We start from the raw sequence: 16,847 nt of genomic DNA on the forward strand, positions 1-16,847 counted from the left end.
CGCTTTTCCTGAGGTCCTCAGAAATCTCCTTTGTTCGTGCCATGATACACTTCCACAAACATGTGTTGTGAAGATCAGACTTTGATAGATCCCTGTTCTTTAAATAAAACAGGGTGCCCACTCACACCTGATTGTCATCCCATTGATTGAAAACACCTGACTCTAATTTCACCTTCAAATTAACTGCTAATCCTAGAGGTTCACATACTTTTGCCACTCACAGATATGTAATATTGGATCATTTTCCCTAATAAATAAATGACCAAGTGTAATATTTTTGTCTCATTTGTTTAACTGGGTTCTCTTTATCTACTTTTAGGACTTGTGTGAAAATCTGATGTTGTTTTAGGTCAAATTTATGCAGAAATATAGAAAATTCTAAAAGGTTCACAAACTTTCAAGCACCACTGTATGTACCAACTGAAAATATAAACAGCAGTCACAATTTACACTCAACACAGCCTGTTTTTGAGGGAAAACGTCACTGTTTCCTGTGATGTTCATCAAGCTTTCACACCCACACTAAGTTACCCATCTGAATGAAAAATGCTTGTTGATTCTCCACTTGTTCTATCATTTGCAATTCATTTTAAAAGCAGTGAATGGCTAACCTTACCGAACTACAAGTGTTCACTAAGGTCATATGGTATATTATGATATTGAGTGAGTGTTGGCTGCCTTTTTTTATGCCATTACTTCATTTACTCACGTTGGTTTGCTTGTTATAGGTTCAGTACAGTGAGCTAGCTTAGACATCATAATGAGCAATATCCCAGGAAAAACTGCAAAGGATTCCCCATTGGGGGTCTATGACAACAGTTAACAGCAGAACCTTGACATGGCTTTGCTTTCTTAAGATAATATCAGCACCTCTTTTCTGTAGCCGATGCAGTCTTTCGAGACTAGTAGGATCTGCATTAGTCCACACTACATCACAATACTCGTATAGAGGCTGGACCAAAGATGTATACAACTGTCGACAAGTGTCCTCGTTCAGATGTTTTCTGATTCTACTCAGCAGACTTAGCCGACATGAAACCTTAGAAGCAACAGTGTCTATATGTGAATGCCAGTTCATAACAGAGTCAAATGTCAAACCAAGGTATTTTATGGTGTCAGTGAAGTCCAGTATAGAAGCAACAAACGATAGAACCGGTTGAGTACATCTAGCAAGCCTCTGTCTACTGCCAAACAGCATTACTTTTGTCTTCTTGCAGTTGACTGTAAGTTCGTTGTCCTTGAACCATTCATTCAGACAATTTGATATGGTAACAGTACTGTACACAGTTCTAAATTGTTGTCTAAGATTAATGGGAAAACATCAGTCATTGTGAGGAAGAGTACTCTCTGAATACAGGGTGAAGGAGGCTCTAGCAAAAGTGAAAAAATGTGGGTTGACCTCTAATAGCCTACTGAGTAGCACCTGGGACACAATCCACAACTGCTTTGATGTTTATAAGAATCACTGACTGGTTTTGGAATTGGAGTAGTAGTTGTTGATTTGTTTATTATTTTTCTTAATTATTAGTATTCATGCCTCCATCCTGTACATGGCGGTAATGCACCAAGATTGCAAGCTGCCAGTAAACCCAACAGAAGACGCACCTGCACACTCGCTAGACTGTTCCATTCTGTGTCCTCTGAATGATAGGAAGGAGTCTTGCCTAGCTTCTGAACGATCCGTCCTACCAAGGTAATATCTTTGACATTGAGAAAAATCCCTTTTTGGACACACTGGATTAAACAGTACACTATTCAAAATGGAAAAATGCATTAAACATGCACACTGAGAAATGTTGGGTCCATGCTGCTGGGTAAATATTGGACCAACACAACGCTGGCTTATTTTACAACTCTGAAATGTATTCTGCATTTAACCCAGCAGGTTGGCCTAAAGATTTAACCCAAATGTTGGGTTACTTCAACAAGACCATTAAGTTAAATTTACATAATGGTTGGGGTTCTTATTTCAACCCAATAGTTTGGTTTATTTTGACTGCAGTGCTGTGTTAAATTTACCTAATTAATGAGTTATTGGCTCCTTTTTCCCTCCTTAGTCATTAGGCTAATCGTTGTTGATTAATTGTGATCAACAATAATTAAATTAATTTTATTATTTGGTCACTATTAAATGAAATGTGTGTAATCTGTATGTGTTCACACCCATACTGGATATTCTGGCCTGTGCCAAAATGCTCTAATGATCTGACCAAATTGTACAAGACACAAATTAGTGTACCAATTCCCTCTGCAAGTCATGCACTATCGACAACGGAACATTGCGATAAAACAGTAACAGTATATTAAACAGAGAGAAAACATCTTGTGTTATACAGTTGATTATCATTGGCTCAAAGGTACCATTATACAAAACATAGATATAAAACATCTATTATACAGTTGATTCAGTGGCTAAAAGATGCATTGTAAAAACTTGCTTTGATCAACAATTCTATGAAACGTTTTTAAAATTCAGATAAACTGGAGTGTTGGCCAAGGTCGTGTGAAAGGCTTTCTGGACACATGTCCTACGCTCACTGTTTACAAATTATTGTTTGATGCTTGGTTTGTACAGGCCTGGAGGGATGCATGCAAGAGTTTAACTGCTGGGGAAATGGTTCCCTCCATTTCATACAGTGGGGCAAAAAAGTATTTAGTCAGTCACCAATTGTTCAAGTTCTCCCACTTAAAAAGATGAGAGAGGCCTGTAATTTTCATCATAGGTATACCTCAACTATGAGAGACAGAATGAGAAAAAAAAATCCAGAAAATCACATTGTCTGATTTTTAAAGAATTTATTTGCAAATTATGGTGGAAAATAAATATTTGGTCAATAACAAAAGTTCATCTCAATACTTTGTTATATACCCTTTGTTGGCAATCACAGAGGTCAAACGTTTTCTGTAAGTCTTCACAAGGTTTTCACACACTGTTGCTGGTATTTTGGCCCATTCCTCCATGCAGATCTCCTCTAGAGCAGTGATGTTTTGGGGCTGTCGCTGGGCAACACGGACTTTCAACTCCCTCCAAAGATTTTCTATGGGGTTGAGATCTGGAGACTGGCTAGGCCACTCCAGGACCTTGAAATGCTTCTTACGAAGCCACTCCTTCGTTGCCCGGGCGGTGTGTTTGGGATCATTGTCATGCTGAAAGACCCAGCCACATTTCATCTTCAATGCCCTTGCTGATGGAAGGAGGTTTTCACTCAAAATCTCACGATACATGGCCCCATTCATTCTTTCCTTTACATGGATCAGTCATCCTGGTCCCTTTGCAGAAAAACAGCCCCAAAGCATGATGTTTCCACCCCCATGCTTCACAGTAGGTATGGTGTTCTTTGGATGCAACTCAGCATTCTTTCTCCTCCAAACACGACAAGTTGAGTTTTTACCAAAAAGTTCTATTTTGGTTTCATCTGACCATATGACATTCTCCCAATCCTCTTCTGGATCATCCAAATGCTCTCTAGCAAACTTCAGACGGGCCTGGACATGTACTGACTTAAGCAGGGGGACACGTCTGGCACTGCAGGATTTGAGTCCCTGGCGGCGTAGTGTGTTACTGATGGTAGCCTTTGTTACTTTGGTCCCAGCTCTCTGCAGGTCATTCACTTGGTCCCCCAGTGTGGTTCTGGGATTTTTGCTCACCGTTCTTGTGATCATTTTGACCCCACGGGGTGAAATCTTGCGTGGAGCCCCAGATCGAGGGAGATTATCAGTGGTCTTGTATGTCTTCCATTTTCTAATAATTGCTCCCACAGTTGATTTCTTCACACCAAGCTGCTTATCTATTGCAGATTCAGTCTTCCCAGCCTGGTGCAGGTCTACAATTTTGTTTCTGGTGTCCTTTGACAGCTCTTTGGTCTTGGCCATAGTGGAGTTTGGAGTGTGACTGTTTGAGGTTGTGGACAGGTGTCTTTTATACTGATAACGAGTTCAAACAGGTGCCATTAATACAGGTAACGAGTGGAGGACAGAGGAGCCTCTTAAAGAAGTTGTTACAGGTCTGTGAGAGCCAGAAATCTTGCTTGATTGTAGGTGACCAAATACTTATTTTACCAAGGAATTTACCAATTAATTCATTAAAAATCCTACAATGTGATTTCCTGGATTCTTTCCCCCCATTCTGTCTCTCATAGTTGAAGTGTATGTATGATGAAAATTACAGGCCTCTCTCATCTTTTTAAGTGGGAGAACTTGCACAATTGGTGGCTGACTAAATACTTTTTGCCCCACTGTATATTGTATACTGCATCAACTCCCAGATGTGAAGACTGTGGGGAAGAAGAAACTGTAATGCTATACTATACTGTCAGAAATATAAGGCAGAAAGATGTTTGATTCAAAATCTCAAAGATAAAAATACGCTTTGATCTGATGGCTATTGGACAAAAGAATAAACGATTAAATCCTATTTCAGTGTCTTAGAATAACGAATTTAATTGCTCCATCCACTCCACACATTGACCCGGTACTGCAGTACTTCCGGGAATGTTGCACCTCCTTCATACAGTGGAAAAAGAGGAGAGATCTGTGTTTGGATGGTCTTTGAGCAGAACATCTGGATAGTTAATGCTGGATATTGGGAGTATTTTTAGCTTATCCAGCTGTAGGCCAGGTCGGATGAGCTTATGTGATCATGTGTCATCCGTCCACAATTTACAAAAATTGCAACTCCTCCAACAGGGTTGATCGGATTGTGATCAAACTCGCAATGTTCCCCGGGTGGGTGTGCATAAAAGTTGTCAAGATGGTGGCACCACCTGTCATGTTTACAATTTTATGGGTGTCTGAAATTTTTGGGTGACTCGCCACGTTAAGAAGAAGAAGAAACGTTAAACACTAAACGCTACTCTTCGTAAACTGCTGGGACATTTTCACTGACACTCACCCAGAAGACTCTAAAAATGTATACCAACAAGAGTTGTTCACCAGGTGGTGCCACTTGCCATGGATGAGGCAACAGAGGGGTCACGTGCAATTTCACGAAAATTGCTACGCCTCCTACAGGATTGATCGGATTTCAAACTTGTACACAACAGTGACCAGTATATGCTCCAGCCTCATTGAGGCTATTTTTTATATTAAAGAGCTTATGTTGTTGAGCTGTCATCAGTTTCCTTTGATTTATGTTTGTTGTATGTAGTGATTAAGTAAAACCGCCACCATATTTTACATGAACAAGTGGTGGGTTTTTATTTCATGTCATTGTTTAATATGTTGTTGAGAGAACCGAGTGAAGGATCAGGCTCTCTGTCCTGTGGAGAAACACTTCCCTTCTCCTGGATTCACTGTTGAACTTTTAAATTGAAAACCATGAACATGCAAGGGCGGCATGGTGGAGTGGTTAGCGCTGTCGCCTCACAGCAAGAAGGTCTGGGTTCGAGCCCCATGGCTGGCGAGGGCCTTTCTGTGCGGAGTTTGCATGTTCTCCCCGTGTCCGTGTGGGTTTCTGCCGGGTGCTCCGGTTTCCCCCACAGTCCAAAGACATGCAGGTTAGGTTAACTGGTGACTCTAAATTGACCGTAGGTGTGAATGTGAGTGTGAATGGTTGTCTGTGTCTATGTGTCAGCCCTGTGATGACCTGGCGACTTGTCCAGGGTGTACCCCACTGTAACGGTTCACTAGGCGTGGGTGGAGCACAGAGGATGGCAGGACAGAGATCAGGTTTGCAAAAGGCTTTATTGCCACACTTTTCAGTGAACAATTCTATATTGGCTAGACACACACACACACAGCCCGCATCTAGTCCGGAGATGGGCCCCTCTGCTCTTGCTCTCCCTCCTTAAGTAGGGCGCAGTCACTGGGAAGACACACAAACACAGGTTAATTGCCGTCAGGTGTAGTGATTCTGCCACTTACCTTCCCTGACTCCGCCCTCCTGTCACAGACCGGCACTTGACCACGCCCCCACTGCCACATACCCCCACCGCCCGACTCAGGCTGGGCGGCCGTCCGGCCTGCAGCCGACTCCCCCCCCCCCCCTTGACGGGAGAGGAAGTCCGCCATGACCATCTGCGCCCCCGGCCTGTGGACTACCTTAAAATTGAAGGGTTGGAGTGCCAGATACCAACGGGTGATCCACGTGTTGGCATCCTTCATGTGGTGGAGCCGCTGGAGGGGCGCGTGGTCCGAACAGAGGGTGAAAGGGCGCCCCAGCAGATAGTAGCGGAGGGCGAGGACCGCCCACTTGATCGCCAGACACTCTTTCTCGATAGTACTGTAGCGCCCCTCACGCACTGACAGCTTCCTGCTAATGTACAGGACAGGGCGGTCCTCCCCCTCCACCTCCTGGGACAAAACCGCCCCCAGCCCTCTGTCCGATGCATCGGTCTGCAACATAAAAGGGAGAGAAAAGTCAGGGGAGTGTAATAGTGGCCCCCCACACAGTGCAGCCTTTACCTCAGAGAAAGCCCGCTGGCATTGCTCCGTCCACTGGACCGGATCTGGTGCCCCCTTTTTAGTGAGATCAGTCAGCGGGCTGGTGACGTCCGAATAATTAGGTATAAACCTACGATAGTAGCCAGCCAGTCCTCCGGCCGCGGGCCCGTCTCCCCTCACCGTTACCAAGATGGGTCCGCAGGACGACCCCGAGGCTTTCATCACACTATTCGAACAATTCTATATTGGCTAGACACACACACACAGCCCGCATCTAGTCCGGAGATGGGCCCCTCTGTTCTCGCTCTCCCTCCTTAAGTAGGGCGCGGTCACTGGGAAGACACACAAACACAGGTTAATTGCCGTCAGGTGTAGTGATTCTGCCACTTACCTTCCCTGACTCCGCCCTCCTGTCACAGACCGGCGCTTGACCACGCCCCCGCTGCCACACCCGCCTTTCGCCCGTAGTCAGCTGGGATAGGCTCCAGCTTGCCTGCGACCCTGTAGAACAGGATAAAGAGGCTAGAGATAATGAGATGAGATGAGATGAACATACAAACATGGCACTTATTTCACATAGAAGGCACAAATACAAAGGTTGAGCAAGAGGGGAGGGGTAAACAGAACAGGGGCTTGGCTCAAGTTAAATTAAAAATAGATAATAAAGAGAATAAATGAAGGGCTCGCTTATCTTTTACATATTGAAGAGATTTGTACAAGATCTTAAAGGTCATAGGCAATGGTCGGAGGTGAAACATAGAATATCAACTTAATTGTCTAGAAGAACGACCCAAAAAGCGAATTCAATCTTCCTGGTGTCTAATTTTCACCCTAAAATTGAATAAAACGGTTAAAATATACTGTTTTGCCCAATTTCCGAAGGTTTGTTTACATCTCACTTATGCACACTTTCACCGCCAGGGGACAGTCGTCATGACGTCATTCAAGCCAAACAGACCGGGAGCAGTTCTGTGTTTACCTGCGAACTGAGCACACGTGTACGGACTTTGGTCGTGAGAGGTTGTGTAAAATGTCTGATAGCGATTTTGAAGCGGAAACTCTCCAAATTGAATATTGAGAGGTGAAACCATATATGTATGAACCTATGGCCGTTGCGAAGCAATCGGTGAATGTGGCTCACTGGTTTGACCGTGCAACCTCGGAATCGGACAGCGACTTGGCTGACTCTGATCACGATGACCCCAGACCTCAGCAAGACTCGTGCCCAAACGATTTATCCTGGTAGTTATGATAAATTCTTACATTCGTCGTAATACTAAATAAGAGCCCTTTTGAAGAATGCTTAAACCGCCCTCCCTAGTGGATATAGGTAACGATTACTTGATAGTGCGCCGGTAGGCCACATTAGCCTGCCATCCGCAGCATTATACTATTTATAGCCTACTCTAAGCGAGGAAATATCCCTTTGTCTCATTTCCACAATGATTGTACAGGATCCCTCAGGATTATTGACTTGTCAATTGCAAGCAAAAGTAAAAATGTTTACCTCCAAGCTTCTTTTTTTTGCTTGAGCGTTGCTTGTCCGTTTCTTCTTTGACTGCTTGATTTTGTTTCACGTGCACAATCCACTCTCTCCGCCTCATCTCCTCTTTCAGAAAAAGCCAACCCACTTGCTCTGCCTCTTCTCCTTTTCCGGAAAAAGCCAATCCTCTCGCTCCGCCTCTTCTCCTCTTCTGGAAAAAGCCAATCCACTCTCTCTGCCTCTTCTCCTTTCTCAGAAAAAGGTAAAAACTTCTTCCTGAACTGGTCCCTTTGTTACAGTTCACTGCACAACAATAAGGCATGGGGTTTTTCTTTGGAAATTCCCGAACGCACGTCTGCACTCAAGCCAAACGGCAATGTAAGTAAACGGAAGCGGACTCAACTCAAGTGGTTTGTTTGGCTTAAATGACGTCACGCACCGAGTGGTCACGAAAATAGCCGAACAGAAATTCGCCGCGATCTGCGCTAACTTATTTTAATTATTACTTGTTAACAATACTTCTTGGGACCATAGCAGCAAAAAGGGCAGTAATGTGCAAACAATGTAACCAGATGTAAACAGTCAAGGAAACGGCAGCAAAAAAGGGCAGTAATATGCAAACAAATGTAAACAGGTGTAAACAGTCAAGGACAGTTTACAGGGAGGTAGTCCATGGTTATAGACTCCTGTCAGCTGTTCAGGAGTTTGATGGCGGAGGGAAAGAAAGAGTTCTTTAGCCTGGCAGTCTTACATTTCACACTTCTGTACCTCCGGCCTGAGGGTAGAAGTGTGAACAGTCTGTGCTGGGGGCGGGTGGGGTCTTTGCGGATGGAGGCAGCTCTCCTGTGGACTCTGTGATGGAAGATGCTCTGCAGAGAGGGCAGTGGAGTTTTGGTGATCCTCTCGGCAGTCTTCACCACCCTCTGCAGGCGTTTGCGGTCCATAGCTGTAGCGCTGCCGTACCACACAGTGATGCAGGATGCTCTCAATCACGCAGCTGTAGAAGTTGCTGAAGATCTTGGGTGACATACCAAACTTACTAAGGCTCTAAACAATAAGCATCTTGGATTTTTCCAAAAGAACTGATAATTAGCAGTGAGTCTGTCCATTCCTGGAGATCATTTTGCAGCCATCTTCATGATAACTGCATCTAATTCCTCAATTTAAATTTCTGCTTCACAAGTCTCTAAATGAGTCCTCAATACATGGAATAACACTCCGGATTTTATCCAAGAAAATATCCGCTTCTCCTGAGGAATAATCCGAGGAGTATAATTTGGAGTAAAATTTGCACACTTCTTTTTCAATACTCCTTACATCTTTGCATTTGACCCCATTTATCGTAAGACTTGTGATTGAGTTCCTCTGCTGTCTGCCTTTCTCAGAGTTACTGAAATATGAGGAATTATTTTCTCCTGCCTCAATCCATTTTGCTTGTGATCTTATAAAAGCACCTTGGGCTCTCTGGAGATACAGATCATCTAACTTGGTTTGTAACTCAATTTTTTTTTAAAATCCCCTGACTGTTTAGTTCAATCTTGCTGCAAGTAATTTTTAGAGCAACTTGTTTTCATATTCTTTTTTTTATTGCTTGTTTGTTTATTGTAAATTCTCTAATTTTGTTTTGGTAAATTTCCATTTGCGCATATTACCTTCAATTGATTCATTGTTTTCAGTTTCTCTTATTTCTCAAACCTTATTGCAGTAATCTTCCTTATTTAACAAATCTACATTAAATTTCCAATAACTTTTTATTTCTAAATTCTTTCTTTACTGATTCTAAAACAAGATCTATAAAGCAGTGATCGGACAAGGGTGCTTTGCAGATTTTGGATTGTGAAGTATACTTCAGAATATAATCGATCACCAACCAATTATCACTCAATTCTCCGCCATTAGGCTTAAACCACGAATAACTTTAACCCCTGGGTTAAGCCTTCTCCAAACATCAACTAAATTATGTCATAAAACTATCGACAGTGTCATTACACTGTAACCTTCCTAAGTGAGGAGGCCACCCGTCAACCACTCATCTAGTGTCATATTCCAGTCTCCTCCTACTAAAATATAATCTATGGGATACAACATTTTAAGTTCGGCTATCACATTTGTAATGTTTTGCATTTTTTTTTGTTTTGGCCCTCGTTATTGTAACCATAAACATTTGTGATGATAAAAAAAATAAACTTTTATTTTTCAAAACCACTGTCAGCCAGTGCCCCTCATCAGCATCAGCTCTGAGTTTTGATTTCTCCTGGGCATCTGTTAAAACATACAGCCACTCCTCCAGAACAATTCAACCCATGGCTGAAAAGAATCATATCTCTCCATTGATTGATTAGTCCAAAAAGCGGCATCAGCTTCAGAAGAATGAGTCTCTTGTAGAAACAATGAGATTCCTGCCCCTTACAAAATAAACGAAGAGCCTTTCTCTTTACAATGTCTTTGAAGCCCTTAACATTTAATGAACCAAATGTGATCAACATTTACCACGAATGGTAAAACAAAGAACTAAACAAAGCTCGTCAGTCCACTGAGTAACTAAATAATCTGTAATTTTCCATCCCCTTAAATTTTCCACTGTAGCTTATTCCTAAAGATGTGTGAGTTCACCTGATTTCCTCAATCTGATTTCCATCAATATATTCATGAGGCCCTCGAAAGTAGGCCTGTTTACCTTCCTGCATAGCTTGCTCAATTTGGGACCAGAGCCTTTCTCTTTCTTCCCACTCTTCCCATGGAAGCACTTCAGCAAAGTGAAAGCCGGTTTTCTTGCAGACTGTTACATCTTTGTTCCGATGCCAAATCTCTTCTTTCACCCGCCTTTGGGCAAACAGAATGATGACTTGCCTGTTCTTATTGGCTACCTTTTCACCCAGCCTGTGCACAACGTCCGTGGCGTCCTCCATCTTAGCTTCCATATCTGGAGCAATCATGCCAAGAATCTGGATGATTTGTTCACTGATATCTTTATCTGGTTTCTCTTTCAACCCCTTGACCCATAGACATCACCTCATTCTGTATCTCTCTTGCTCTCTCACCCTTTCTTTGAGTTTGCAGTTTTCTTTGCAGAGTTGTTCGTTACATTTTTCCAGTTCTCTAACTTTTCAGTTTGCATTTTTCCATCTCTTCCAAATTCAGTTGCACAGCCTTAGCCAAGTTAGCAAGCATGGCGCAGGTTTGTTTTGACTGCATACTTGGGTCGGCCAGCTGCTCATCTACACTGCAAATTTGAAAACACAAATTTAACTCCCTCAGAGTTGAAATTAACTCAGCCAGGGTTTATATGGGAACCATTGGTTTAGTGTTAATTTAACACTTTTGAAAGAGTTAACATTATTAACACTGACAGTGTTACCAAACAAACTCTTATGGTGTAAAAATACTGACACGGTAATGGATGAGTTAACATTAACACTGTGACGATGTTAACTAACCAACTCTTAGTGTAAAATATTAACACCACAATGGATGACACTAGCTATCAGGTAACACTTAATGGTGGAAAATGTACACTTAAGTGTTTACTATACTACTGTTACAGAGTCCGCTGTCCTCTGGATTAACACTACTGGAGTTAAAAATGTAAAATCTGTTAGTGTAACACACCAACGGCCCATGTGCAATGAACTTCAATGGGAAAAAAATTAATTATTCCTTTAAACAAGGGCTTCATGTTCTATTTGACAAGGTGCAGGGCACTCAAAACCTTGTGCAATGACCTTGTACAATACTGCCCTAAACCTGAGGTTGTTCGAAAATGCTGCTTACCCTATACAATGCAGCTGTCTGGCACAACATACAACCCCGATTCCAAAAAAGTTGGGACAAAGTACAAATTGTAAATAAAAACGGAATGCAATAATTTACAAATCTCAAAAACTGATATTGTATTCACAATAGAACATAGACAACATATCAAATGTCGAAAGTGAGACATTTTGAAATTTCATGCCAAATATTGGCTCATTTGAAATTTCATGACAGCAAAACATCTCAAAAAAGTTGGGACAGGGGCAATAAGAGGCTGGAAAAGTTAAAGGTACAAAAAAGGAACAGCTGGAGGACCAAATTGCAACTCATTAGGTCAATTGGCAATAGGTCATTAACATGACTGGGTATAAAAAGAGCATCTTGGAGTGGCAGCGGCTCTCAGAAGTAAAGATGGGAAGAGGCTCACCAATCCCCCTAATTCTGCGCTAACAAATAGTGGAGCAATATCAGAAAGGAGTTCATCTCATCTCATCTCATTATCTCTAGCCGTTTATCCTGTTCCACAGGGTCGCAGGCAAGCTGGAGCCTATCCCAGCTGACTATGGGCAAAAGGCGGGGTACACCCTGGACAAGTCGCCAGGTCATCACAGGGCTGACATATAGACACAGACAACCATTCACACTCACATTCACACCTACGGTCAATTTAGAGTCACCAGTTAACCTAACCTGCATGTCTTTGGACTGTGGGGGAAACCGGAGCACCCAGAGGAAACCCACGCGGACACGGGGAGAACATCCAAACTCCGCACAGAAAGGCCCTCACCGGCCGCTGGGCTCGAACCCGGACCTTCTTGCTGTGAGGCGACAGCGCTAACCACTACACCACCGTGCCACCCCCTCTAGAGTGCATATCATCATCAAAAGATTCAGAGAATCTGGAAGAATCTCTGTGTGTAAGGGTCAAGGCCGGAAAACCATACTGGGTGCCCGTGATCTTCGGGCCCTTAGACGGCACTGCATCACATACAGGCATGCTTCTGTATTGAAAATCACAAAATGGGCTCAGGAATATTTCCAGAGAACATTATCTGTGAGCACAATTCACCGTGCCATCCGCCGTTGCCAGCTAAAACTCCATAGTTCAAAGAAGAAGCCGTATCTAAACATGATCCAGAAGCACAGACGTCTTCTCTGGGCCAAGGCTCATTTAAAATGGACTGTGGCAAAGTGGAAAACTGTTCTGTGATCAGACGAATCAAAATTTGAAGTTCTTTATGGAAATCAGGGATGCCATGTCATTCGGACTAAAGAGGAGAAGGACGACCCAAGTTGTTATCAGCGCTCAGTTCAGAAGCCTGCATCTCTGATGGTATGGGGTTGCATTAGTGTGTGTGGCATGGGCAGCTTACACATCTGGAAAGACACCATCAATGCTGAAAGGTATATCCAGGTTCTAGAGCAACATATGCTCCTATCCAGACGACGTCTCTTTCAGAGAAGACCTTGCATTTTCCAACATGACAATGCCAAACCACATACTGCATCAATTACAGCATCATGGCTATGTAGAAGAAGGGTCTGGGTACTGAACTGGCCAGCCTGCAGTCCAGATCTTTCACCCATAGAAAACATTTGGCGCATCATAAAACGGAAGATACGACAAAAAAGACCTAAGACAGTTGAGCAACTAGAATCCTACATTAGACAAGAATGGGTTAACATTCCTATCCCTAAACTTGAGCAACTTGTCTCCTCAGTCCCCAGACGTTTACAGACTGTTGTAAAGAGAAAAGGGGATGTCTCACAGTGGTAAACATGGCCTTGTCCCAACTTTTTTGAGATGTGTTGTTGTCATGAAATTTAAAATCACCTAATTTTTCTCTTTAAATGATACATTTTCTCCGTTTAAACATTTGATATGTCATCTATGTTCTATTCTGAATAAAATATGGAATTTTGAAACTTCCACATCATTGCATTCCGTTTTTATTTACAATTTGTACTTTGTCCCAACTTTTTTGGAATCGGGGTTGTAAAATGAAAGCAGTCCCATATATGTATGTACATACGTACGTACAGTGGATATAGTGTACACACCCCATTAAAATGAGAGAAATGTAAAAAAAAAAATTAGACCAAGATAAATAATTTCAAAACTTTTCCTACCTTCAATGTTACCTACAACCTGTACAATTCAATTGAAAAACAAATCTGTTGGGGGGGGGGCAACATAAAAAATACAAAAAAAGTACAGTAAGCTGGTTGCATAAGTGTGCACATCCTTAAACTAATACTTTGTTGAAGCACCTTTTGATTTAATTACAGCATTCAGTCTTTTTGGGTCAGAGTGTGTCAGCCTGCCCCATCTAGACTTGGCAATATTTGCTCACTCTTCCTTGCAAAAGCGCTCCAAATCTGTCAGATTGCGAGGGCATCTCTTGTGCACAGCCCTCTTCAGGTCACCCCACAGATTTTCAGTTGAATTTAGGTCTGGGCTTTGGCTGGGGTATTCCAAAACTTTTTTTAAATTTTCTTCTGGTGAAGCCATTCTTTTGTTGATTTTGATGTATGCTTGGGGTCACTGTCATGCTGAAAGATGAAATTCATCTTCAGCTTTCTAGCAGACATCTGAAGGTCTTGGGCCAAAATTGACTGGTATTCAGAACTGTTCATAATTCCCTCCAGCTTGACTAAAGCCCCTGTTCCAGCTGAAGAAAAACAACCCCAAAACATGATGCTGCCACCACCATGCTTCACTATGGGTATGATGTTCTTTTGGTGATGTGCAGTGTTTTTGCGCCAAACATACCTTTTGGAATTGTAGGCAAAAAGTTCAATCTTGGTTTCATCAGACCATAACACGTTTTCCCCACATGCTTTTGGGAGAGTTGCTGTATTTATTTATTTATTTAATTTTTTTTGCAAAATTTAGCCAGGCCTGGATGATCTTTGTAAAAAAAGGCTTCCATCTTGCTACCTTACCCCATAGTCCAGACATATGGAGAATACAGGAGATTGTTGTCACATTTAGTACACAACCAGTACTTGCCAGAAATTCCTGCAGCTCCTTCAGTGTTGCTGTAGGCCTCTTGGCAGCCTCCCTAACCAGATTTCGTCTAGTCTTCATCAATTTTGGAGGGATGTACAGTTCTCGGTAATGTCACTGTTGTCCTATATTTTCTCCACTTCTTGATGACTGTCTTCACTGTGCTCCATGGTATATCTAATGCCATGGAAAAAATTTTTGTACCCTTCTCCTCACTGATACCTTTCAACAGTGAGATCCCTTTAATGCTTTGTAAGCTTTCTGCGAACCATGGCTTTTGCTGGGGGATGCAACTAAGTACAGTGGTGCTTGAAAGTTTGTGAACCTTTTAGAATTTTCTATATTTCTGCAAAAATATGGCCAAAAACATCATCAGATTTTCACACAAGTCCTAAAAGTAGACAAAGTGAACCCAGTTAAACAAATGAGACAAAAATATTATACTTGGTCATTTATTTATTGAGGAAAATGATCCAATATTACATATCTGTGAGTGGCAAAAGTATGTGAACCTCTAGGATTAGCAGTTAATTTGAAGGTGAAATTAGAGTCAGGCATTTTCAATCAATGGGATGACAGTCAGGTGTGAGTGGGCACCCTGTTTTATTTAAAGAACAGGGATCTATCAAAGTCTGATCTTCACAACACATGTTTGTGAAAGTGTATCATGGCACAAGCAAAGGAGATTTCTGAGGACCTCAGAAAAAGCATTGTTGATGCTCATCAGGCTGGAACAGATTACAAAACCATCTCTAAAGAGTTTGGACTCCACCAATCCACAGTCAGACAGATTGTGTACAAATGGAGGAAATTCAAGACCATTGTTACCCTTCCCAGGAGTGGTCGACCAACAAAGATCACTCCAAGAGCAAGGCATGTAATAGTTGACGAGGTCACAAAGGACCCCAGGGTAATTTCTAAGCAACTGAAGGCCTCTCTCACATTGGCTAATGTTAATGTTCATGAGTCCACCATCAGGAGAACACTGAACAACAATAGTGTGCATGGCAGGGTTGCAAGGAGAAAGCCACTGCTTTCCAAAAAGAACATTGCTGCTCGTCTTCAGTTTGCTAAAGATCATGTGGACAAGCCAGAAGGCTATTGGAAAAATGTTTTGTGGACAGATGAGACCAAAATAGAACTTTTTGGTTTAAATGAGAAGCATTATGTTTGGAGAAAGGAAAACACTGCATTCCAGCATAAGAACCTTATCCCATCTGTGAAACATGGTGGTGGTAGTATCATGGTTTGGGCCTGTTTTGCTGCATCTGGGCCAGGATGGCTTGCTATCATTGATGAAACAATGAATTCTGAATTATACCAGCGAATTCTAAAGGAAAATGTCAGGACACCTGTCCATGAACTGAATCTCAAGAGAAGGTGGGTCATGCAGCAAGACAACGACCCTAAGCACACAAGTCGTTCTACCAAAGAATGGTTAAAGAAGAATAAAGTTAATGTTTTGGAATGGCCAAGTCAAAGTCCTGACCTTAATCAAGGCTTTCAAGCCTCACGCATTGAGAGTGAGACACACGCATTTCAACGAGTTCACATGCTCACTCTGAACTTCTCCAATAATCGCACAGAAATTCCTTCAAGCTATCTACAAACGTCACAGCCGTAGGTCACAGTGCTCCTGGGGCGAGTTCAACCGCTGCAACGGTTTGCTACGTTTTTCTAATTGTTCCTTATTGATTGGCCGAAACGTGCACCGTTCTGCAACTGTGTTGAAACGTTTCATGTGTCTTGAACCTGCATCAGCCAATCAGAAAATAGATTGTTCTGTTGTCGGGGAGACGTGAGTTTCAGCTACAAGCACGCGCTGCACCTACAAAATTGTGAGTGAACTAGAGAGCGACCTGGAGCGCACGAGAGAACTGAAAGAACTGGAGAACTGTCGGGACTCAGGAGGACCATCAGGCAATAACTTAATTTATATCAATATTTACCTAGTTACTTTGTAGTTTTACTCTATAGACCAATATTTCTGGTCTACACCTTGTTCAGTATCGAAAACCTGTCCATTTCAAGCTATCGTAGATAACTGTCTAACTAGCAAGCTAGATGTAAACCAACTAAAATAGCATACTGTGCTGACGACGATTTAAATGTTCGTTTAGTCAAAGACTGTTTTTCTGGGGATTATAGAATGAATAACTTTGGTTAAGTCGCCTAGGAGCTGTCATGAACAGAGAGGCGTTTTTCATTTTTTTAATCGTT

This window comes from Neoarius graeffei, chromosome 1, assembly GCF_027579695.1.
Source record: "Neoarius graeffei isolate fNeoGra1 chromosome 1, fNeoGra1.pri, whole genome shotgun sequence".
Taxonomy (NCBI): domain Eukaryota; kingdom Metazoa; phylum Chordata; class Actinopteri; order Siluriformes; family Ariidae; genus Neoarius; species Neoarius graeffei.